This window comes from Orycteropus afer, unplaced genomic scaffold, assembly GCF_000298275.1.
Source record: "Orycteropus afer afer isolate SDZICR_OR568_19922 unplaced genomic scaffold, OryAfe1.0 scaffold00168, whole genome shotgun sequence".
Lineage (NCBI taxonomy): Eukaryota > Metazoa > Chordata > Mammalia > Tubulidentata > Orycteropodidae > Orycteropus > Orycteropus afer.
Genome location: NW_006921755.1, coordinates 7,063,976 through 7,074,092, shown reverse-complemented (window position 1 = coordinate 7,074,092; position 10,117 = coordinate 7,063,976). Strand labels below are relative to the sequence as shown.

General features: G+C 37.0%; 1 protein-coding gene across 1 annotated transcript in view; it reads right to left on the bottom strand.

The window, feature by feature from the left end:
• Window positions 1-10,117, bottom strand: part of WDR49 (WD repeat domain 49) — a gene marked incomplete at its 3' end in the record, with an annotated part of 237,906 nt that overhangs the window by 153,868 nt on the left and 73,921 nt on the right. The window lies entirely within an intron of this gene.

The following is a 10,117-nucleotide window of genomic DNA, read 5'->3' as shown; positions in this document are numbered from 1 at the left end:
GCTACCAATGCCAACCACTCAGGAAAGGATCAAATCTGGAGATCCTGGATAGAGTGGGAGGGAAAATGTGGAACAAAATCCAAAAACTCAATAATGACCAGAATTACTGGTCAGAAGAAATCTGGTGAGATCCCCAATACTATGGCCTTGGAATACATCTTGTGCCTGGAATAAAATTCATCACCAGGGGCTGGCTCTCAGCCAAATAGTTAACAAGATGTACACACAGACCACTCTACCCAGGATGACATACCCACATACTCTATGGTAATATATCCCTTAGAGCAATAAACCATGGGACACCAGAGGGACCAACATTCAAATTGAGGAAATGCAGGACAAACAGGAGTGCATAAATATGAGGGGCACAGGCAGAGGGTTACAGGGTAGGGAGGGAAGGAGACTGGGTTAGGGTTGGACATGGTAAATGCGGAATGAAACTAAATGTACAAATAATGTTGACTGTGAAACAAGCTCTTAAAATAATATTTAAAAAATAATAATAACAAAGTAAAATATATTCCAACCAAGCTATAAAAGCAGTGTTAAAAAAAAAAAAAAAAAAAGACATAAGAAGTTCATCCTGCTCTGGTTTCCCATGTATTGCTTTAAGATTTGAATCTGCGGGTTACCAAGTGACATTTATAGGCCTGCAATGTTACACTTTGGAGGCTCAACAATTCACACTTTTATTTCTGAACCAAGAAATAACTTGTTTCTCATTGAATTGTAGACTGCCAAAGCTCCTGAGAATGCCCGAGTAAAAGGTGAGTGGAAAGCCATTTCCTTAAAATCAAATTATCTGATAAATAAAAATGCTTTTCTCACTTCTTGAACAGAAGAAAGGAAGTGATGGGCTATGATGGAAAAGTTTTTAAAATATCAAGCTAGAGCTTAAAAAAAATCAAGCTAGGAATAGGATGAACTAGTAAATTTAAATGATTTATTTTTAATATTCTCAATGAGTTGAGCGGTGGTAGAGAAAAATATTTTCTAAGTTACTTTTGGGTAATATTTTGAGGGGAAAAATAAGACTCTTTGATCATATTGGTCATTAAGATTCTGACTTTCCACTCTTCTGCTTCCTTGTTACATATTCTTAAAAAAAGGCATTAAGGGGACCTGTAATTGATCCTTGTTCTCATGTGTGCTGTCAAAATCACCCAGTATAACAGCAATTGGTTAATTTGGGAGAAGTAATTTGAAAATGAAAAGCATTACCTAAAAACTAACTAAATAATGGTATTAAGTGCACTTATAGGAGCTCTGGTAGCATAGTGCCTAAGGCACTTGACTGCTCACCAGAAGGCTGGCGGTTCAAACCCACAAGCCACTCCTCGGAAGGAAGGTTGGGCAATCCTACTTCCGTAGTGATACTGCCTCGGAAACCCAAGGAGGGGTCGCTATGAGTCGGGCCGACTCGACGGCAATCAACAACAACAACAACAACAATATCATTTGCCAACAGCTAGAAGCAGGAGCAGGGTAGGAAATTGGGTCATTTCTGACTAGGAATTCTTATAATCACTTTTTAAACTTTTTCTTGATGGGTCATGTGACTTAGAAAAACACCCTACCTTGAACTATCTTTGATGTTGGTCCTTTGAGAAGTTTATTTTCAGTTGCATATCTTATTTTGAAGTTGGAAACCCATTCTCTGAGACCACCAAAAGGCTTTCTACACTCTGAGCAACAGCTATTTCCAAAAGGAAAGATGAAAGTTAAGAAAAGCTAATGTATTCCACTTTTTAAAATCAAAATGCTTCTAATCCTTCACTGCTAAGCACATTTAACAGTAACAATACAATTCATTTAATGACTTTTCAAAATACCTATTTCATCCATGTTCATGATACAAACGAATCTTAACCCTTCTACCATGTTATAGAACAAGCTGCAGGAAGAGACCTCCTTCTTCAAACCTAACTCACTGGCTCACAGCTGATTTCAGCTGCTTTAAACACAGTGAGAGAACTGGCAGGAATGACCTAGTTAACTCAGTGTATCACCATCATTTTGTCTGGAGGATTGATTCAGGTATCAGGAAAGTGGAGCAACAAAGCAAGACAGGAAATCGGGCTTCTCTTCTAAACTTAAAAAAAAAAAAAAAAAAAAAAGTTGCCATAGAGTTGATTCAGATTCATAGCAATTTGATGCATTATAGAACAGAACTAGTTCATAGAACTTTCATGGCTGTAATCTTTACAGAAGCATATTACCAGGCATTTCTTCCATAACACTGATAGATGGATTTAAACCACTATTCTTAAGGTTAGTAACTCAGTGAAAACTCACTGCTCCATCCAGGGATCTACACTTTTAAACTTTTGTTGTTTTTAGGTGCCGTAGAATTGGTGCTAACTCATAGCGACCCTATGCACAATAGAACAGAACACTGCCCAGTCCTGCGCCATCTTCACAATACCTGTTACACCTGAGCCAATCATTGCAGCCACTGTGTCAATCCATCTCATTGAGGGCCTTCCCACCTTTGTTGACCCTCCACTTTATCAAGTGTGTTAGATTGGGTTCTCTAGAGAAACAAAAACAGTAAAGCTTTTATATATATGCATATATAGAGAAATTTATCTCAGGAAAATGGCTCACACACTTATAGAAGTTGGCAAGTCCAAAGTTCCTGGATCAAACGTCAAGCTGGAGGCTTTTCCAGGTCAAGCTGGAGGCTTTTCCTGATTCTTGCAGCCACAGAGGCTGAGGAGCTCGAGGCTGGCAGGCAGTACACCTGCTGTTGACTCCAACAAATGACAAATCCAAGATCTCCAGGCCAAATGGTGGATTGTTCACTCATGGACAGTTGTAGGCAGCACAACAGAATCCTGATTCACAGAAGAATGTCTCTTTTCCCAGGATGTCCACAGATATACTGGAAGCAGGCCACACCCCTAGGGAAACTCCCTTTCAACAGATTGCCTGCTCAAAACATAATCATCTGATACCATCATGGGAATAACCACATCACAACAGCTTAAACCACACAGAATTGTGGTCCAGCCAAGTTGACACACAGCTCCAACTATCACACCAAGCATAACATCCTTCTCCAGGGAATTGTCCCTTCTGACAACATGACCAAAGTAAGTGAGACAAAGTCTGGCCACTCTTGCACTTCTTCTAGGAGTTAATTTCTCTGGCAGTCCATGGTACTTTCAGTATTCTTTACCTACACCACAATTCAATAGCATCAGCTTTTCTTCATTGTCCAGTTTTCACACACATATGAGACTACTGAAAATACCTTGGCTTGGGTTAGGCACACCTTATTCTTCAAAGAGACATCTTTGCTCTTCAGCACTTGGAAGAGATCTTTTGTAGCAGATTTCCCCAGTGCAATACATGGTCTCATTTCTTTGCTGCTTCCAGTGGTGTTGATGGTGAAAAGAAGTAACATGAAATCTTTGACAACTTCAATCTTTTCTCCATTTATCATCAGGCTGCTTATTGGTCCAGTTGTGAGAATTTTCATTTTCTTTATGTTGAGGTGTAGTCCATACTGCAGACTGTATGTAGTCTTTATTCTTCATCAGTAAGTGCCTCAAGTCATCTTCACTTTCAGGAAGCAAGGTTCTGCTGTCTGCATATCACAGTCTGTTAATGAGTTTTCCTCCAATCCTACTGCCATGTTCTTCATACGGTCCAGCTTCTCGGATTATTGCTCAGCATACAGATTGAGCAAGTATGGTGAAAGGATACAATGCTGATGCACTCCCTTCCTGATTTTAAACCAAGCACTGTCCCTTGTTTTGTTTGAACAACAGCATGCTGGTCTATATACAGGCTCCTCCTGAGCACAGTTAAGTGCTCTGAAATTCCCATTCTTCATGATCCATAATTTGTTACAATCAACATAGTCAAATGCTTTTGCATAGTCAATAAAACACAAGTAAACATCTTTTTCATATTCTCTGTTTTCAGCCAAGATCCATTTGACGTCAGCAATGATACCCCTTATCCGTGGGTTTTCTTCTGTATCCAGCTTGCATTTCTGGAAGTTCCCTGTTAATATACTGCTGCAACCATATTTGAATTATCTTCAGCAAGATTTTACTTGTGTATGATGTTAATGATATTGTTCAATGATTTCCACATTCTCTTGGATCACCTTTCTTTGGAATGGTACAAATATGGATCTTTTCCTGTCAGTTGGCCAAGTAGCTGTCTTCCAAATTTCCTGGAATAGCTGAATGAGTGCCTCCAGCATGGCATCCATTTATTGAAACCTATCAGTGGGTATTTCATCAATCCCTGGAGCCTCATTTATCATCAATTTCTTCAGTGCAGCTTCAATTTCTTCCTTCAATATCATTGGTTCTTTATTATATGTCATCTCTTAAAATAGATGAACACTGACCAATTCTTTTTGCTACAGTGACTCTGTGTATTCCTTCTGTCTTCATACTTAGTCCCTATCAATTATGAGGGACCCTAAGGCACTTGACTGCTAACCAGAAGGCTGGCGGTTCAAACCAGCCACTCCTCGGAAGGAAGATGGGGCAATCTACTTTCATAGTGATACTGCCTCAGAAACCCAAGGGGGGGTCGCTGTGAGTCGGGTCCGACTCGACGGCACATAACAACAACAACTAAGAATCCAAAACCCAGTGTCTATAGTTTAAAGTCTTTGAAACGTCTCCATTAATTAGCACAGCAATAAAATATTTTGTTATCATTTAAAACTATTTTGTACCTCCTCCAAGCCATGGTCAAAAAAGGGAATAACACCTTTCAACAAAATTTTAAAGAATCAATGTTTTTCATTTTTGGCAGTTTATTGCTCACTGTTTCAGTAGCTACAGTTCTAGTCTGGGTTTCCAAGGTTTCCAAAGACATTATCTATATGAGGAGGCAATTATTTGAGACCCTCAAACAAAGAAAATTCTCTGAGCTTCAAGACATTTATATTTATGTCTCTCTACTATTGCCCAAAATCTCTACAGTTACTTTATAAGAATTTCAGAATGTAATTATTTTTCCATTAAAATATGACACAGAACTACTCAGACAGAATGAAAACATCTTCAAAGTTTTAGATAAGAAGGCTGAATCTGATTTTAAAGTGGTAAGCTTATAGTCTTATGTCTGAAAGTGAATGTTTCCTTTGACATTTTGATTTTACAGATATTTTACCCATAGCTTCAGTGAAAATGTATTACCATACTTGCTCATGTATTTTTTTTCTGTCTTTAATTGCATATTCCCTCCTCAAACTAAGAAGAAAACTATCAAAAAGTATTTCTTGAAGAGTTCCAAGTTCATGTTGCTAGGGTACAAAGAGTGCCAAATTAAAGCAGACATTGGTTTCTAGCCTCTGATACAGTAAATCCTGCAGACCAGGAACAATAATCACTACTAATCTTTCTAACTGATATTTTCATATATTCTGCCTTCCTCTTTTTCCCTTTCTCCTTAGTTCAGCCTTCTTGCCTTCTCTCATGTTGAAATTAAAGAACATCAAAAAGAAAAGGAAAAAAAATGTATATAAGCTTTCAGTCTCTATTACTTAATTCAGAGAAAGCACCCATTTATTAGCTAGAACTGAAGAAGCAGCCTTTTTCAAACGTACTTGAGCTAAACATCTAAAAGTTGAAAGATAAAATCCTAAATAGATACTTTACTTTTCAATGCTTTTTTTAGGTATCTTCTACTGCATTTTCCTCATCTTTCACTGAACTGAACATTATCTGTAAATAAAAAAATCTCACTGCTGTCAAGTCGAATTCAACTTCTAGCAACCCCTCTTTGGATTTCCGAGGCAGTATCACTACATAAGTAGATTGCCCAACCTTCCTTCCAAGGAGTGGCTGGTGGGTTTGAACCACCAGCCTTCTGGTAGCAGTCAAATGCCTTAGGCATTATGCCACCAGAGCTCCCTATTTGTAAATATATATTTCTTATTCCAACCATCATTTTACCATAAAAACTCTCTAGATTTTTAATTCTACAAATATTTAGCAAGCTTTCTTTGGTTATCTCTCTTTTCTTTTGGAATATTTTCCAATAACATTCAACCAACTATGTAAGACCACCAAAGCCAAATTGAAAACAGATTTTTTTTTCACAACCACAACTTAAAATCCCATAGAAGAAATTCATGGCAATTATTAATTTAAGGCACAAATAATTTTTAAATAAAAAGGAAAATAATTTAATTCTTTCACATGAATTCAACTAGTTCACTACTCAGGTAGCTCACTATTTGGCATCTCCCAAAGTTAAAACATAATTCAGTCTTTCAGCACCAAACAGTTAGATGACAAATTATTTTACTTCCTGAACCAAGTGCAATAGAACACTCAGTCCAGCATCCTTGCATAAATAAATTTCTCATTGTTCTATATAGTAATGCTGAGTTCCTAATACACAATAGTCTATGAAAATGGACACTTAGTAATTGTTGCTGACTGTTTGCTAGGTTTTGCATGCTTCAGAGTGAGCATGATAATTATTAAATTTTAAAATGATTCTTAGAATTTTCTTAGTCTGCATATAAAAAGTTGTACTTCTTAAGACTTATCTAAATAAGCTAACAATATATATGTCTATATATATATTCCATACTTAATATTTAAATATATTATGTTGGATTTCTGTTTCTATCCATGATGGAGTAACAAGGACTGAATTTAATATCCCACAATACACAACTAGAAACCTAGACAAATATTAGCAACAATATCTTCAAATATTGAACATTAGGCAATGAAAAACAGTGAACTCTGAGAGAAAAGAAACAAATCAAGTGAGCCCTAAAATGACCCCAGCTTTATTCTTGGAGGCAATTTCTAATTTATAGGCATAAGAAAGAACAACCCACACAGAGTTAGAAAGTCTCTCTGAATTGAGGAGATGAAGATTTGAGTATGGGATGGCTGAAGCAGCAAGAAGTTGTGAATCAGAGTTCTGAAAAGCCCTACAAAGAATATTTAGGGTAATATAAAATGAAAAATTCCCAGAGCACTCACAAGGAGCACTCAGATTCTCAGAGCACTCAATTTCTGATCAGCAAAAGTGAAGAGTCCTTGACAATTACTTGGACATTTAATAAAGACATCATAGATGTCATGCCTTAGTAACAGTGCTAAATTCTTGAGTATTGGCTAGTATGCAAGCACTTTAGCAAAGCCTACACACAGACTCCAAAGAGCTCAAACTGATCAACAAATAATATAAATTCCTTCCAAATTAAAGTCCAAAACTCCTTCAAGGCATATAACAGCATTCAGACACTTAATAATATACAATCACAATGCCCACTACCTAATAAAAAAATTACAAGACAAGCCAAGAACCAGGAAAGTGTGACCTCTCCCTGATCAGGAAAAAAAAAAAAAAAAATCAGTCAGTATAAATCCAAAACTGACAAAGAAAATGGAATGAGGACATTAAAACACCTCTATGACTATTTAAGTTATGTAAAGCAAAACATGAATATAGTGAGGAGTGAAATAGAGAATGTAAAAAATAACCAAATGAAATATTTAGAGATTAAAAATGCAATACCTGAAGTGAAAATATCATTAGATAGTATAACAGCAGATACACATCTAAGGCAAAAAAGATCAATGAACTTCGAAACACAGATACAGAATCTAACTAAACTGAAACTTAGAGATTGAAAGAAAACTTGAAAAAAAAGAAATATATATTGCTTCCATAACCTGTAAGACAGTATCAAGCATCTAACATACACATAATAAGAGTCTCAGAAAAGGGAAGAGGACAGAAAACTAAAAATACATAACTGAAATATCTCCAATATTTATGAAAATATAGGAAGGTTGGGCAATCTACTTCTGTAGTGATACTGCCTCGGAAACCCAAGGAGGGGTCGCTATGAGTCGGGGCCGACTTGATGGCACATAACAACAACAGACCCACTATTTATCTGTCAGCTTGTCATACTGTGGTAGCTTGCATGTTGCTGTGATGCTAGAAACTATGGCACTGGCATTTTAAACATCAACAGAGTCAACAATGGTGGACAGTTTGCAGTTTCCAGACTAAGATAAACTAGGAAGAAGGATGTGGTGGTCTACTTCTGAAAAAAATGAACACTGAAGATCTTATGAAAAGCAGTGAAACTTTGCCTGATATTGTGCCAGAAGATGATCTCTCAGGTTGGAAGGCACTCAAGATATGATTGGGAAAGAGCTGCCTCCTCAAAGTAGAGTTGACCTTAATGATGCTGATGGAGTAAAGCTTTTGGTACCTTCATTTGCTCATATGGCATGACTCAACATGAGAAGAAACAGCTGCAAACAACCATTAATAATTAGAACATGGAATGTACAGAGTGTGAATCTAGGAAAATTTGAAGTGGTCAAAACTGAAATGGAATGCATAAAGATCAATATTCTAGGCATTAGTGAACTGAAGTAGGCTGGCATTGGCCATTTTGAATCAGACAATCATGTGGTCTATTATGCCAGGAAAGAAAAATTGAAGAGGAATGGCCACTCATTCATCATCAAAAAGAACATGTCAAGATCTATCCTGAGGTACAATGCTGGACGATCAGTTAATACTACTATTACTCAAATTTACATACCAAGCACTAAAGTCAAAAACCAAGAAAACAAACCCACTGCCATCACATCAATTCCAACTCATAAGAACCCCCATAGGATTTCCAAGGCTATAAATCTTTATGGAAGCAAAGTGCCTTGTCTTTCTCCTGTGAAGCAGATGGTGGGTTCAAACCACCAACTTTTGGTCAACAGCCCAATGCCTTAATCACAGCTCCACCAGAGCTCCTTTTACTAAAGCCATAGATGAAGAAATTTAGAATTCCTACTAACTTTTGTAGTCTGAATTGATCAAACATGCAATTAAATGCACTGATAATTACTGGTGATTGGAATGTGAAAGTTGGAATCAGAGAGGAAGCATCAGTACTTGGAAAATAAGGCGTTGGTAACAGAAATGACACCAGAGATCACATGACAAAGTTTTGCAAGACCAATGACTTATTCATTACAAATACAATTTTTCCATGGTGACTATGTATGTGGACCTGACCAGCTGGAATACACAGGAATCAAGTCAACTGTATCTGTGGGAAGAGACAATGGAGAAATAAGGCCAGGAACAGACTGTGAGGCAGGCCATCAACTCTTTATATGTAAGTTTAAGTTGAAGGAAAAAAAAATTAAAATAAGTCCACGAGAGCAAAAATATGACTTTGACTATATCCCACCTGAATTTAGAGACCATCTGAAGCATAGCTTTGATGCATTGAACACCAATGACCAAAAGCCAGATAAATTGTGTGATGACATCAAGAACATCATCCATGAAGAAAGCAAAATGTCATTGGGGAAAAAAAAAAAAAAAAAAAGGAAAAAAATTAAAGACTAAAATGGACACCAGAAGATTTTGAAACCTGTTCTTGAACAGACAGTAGCTAAAGCTAATGGAATAAATGATGATGCAAAAGAGCTAAACAGATTCCAAATAGCAGCAATATTGAAAGAGTCTATGAGCAAAATTGTGAATTGTGGTGTTTCAAAAAATATTGAAAATACTATGGACTGCCAGAAGAACAAATAACTCTGTCCTGGAAGAAATGCAGCTGTAATGCTCCTTAGAAGCAAGAAAGTCCAGAATCTATCTCACATACTTTAGTCATGTTGTCAGAAGGCACCAGTCCCTGGAGAAGGATATCATGCTTGGTAAATAGAGGGTCAGCAAAAAAGAGGAAGACCCTCAATGAGACTAATTGACACTGTGGCTGCCACGATGTTGTCAAGCATGGCAAACATTGTGAGGATGATGCAGGATTGGACAATGTTTCATTCTGTTGTACATAGGGCTGCTATGAATTGGAGCCAACTTGATGGAACCTAACAATGGGCAAAATATTAAATGATGCAGGGTACATCAAAAGAAAATAAAAGGAATACACAGAGTCACTGTACCAAATAACATTGGTTGACATTCAACAATTTCAGGAGGTAGCATATCATGTGAGAATGACTTAAGGCACCTACTGATGAAGGTTGAAGAATACAATCTGCAGTATGGATTACGTCTCAATATAAAGAAAACAAAAATCCTCACAACTGGACCAATGAGCAGCATCACAATAAATGGAGAGAAG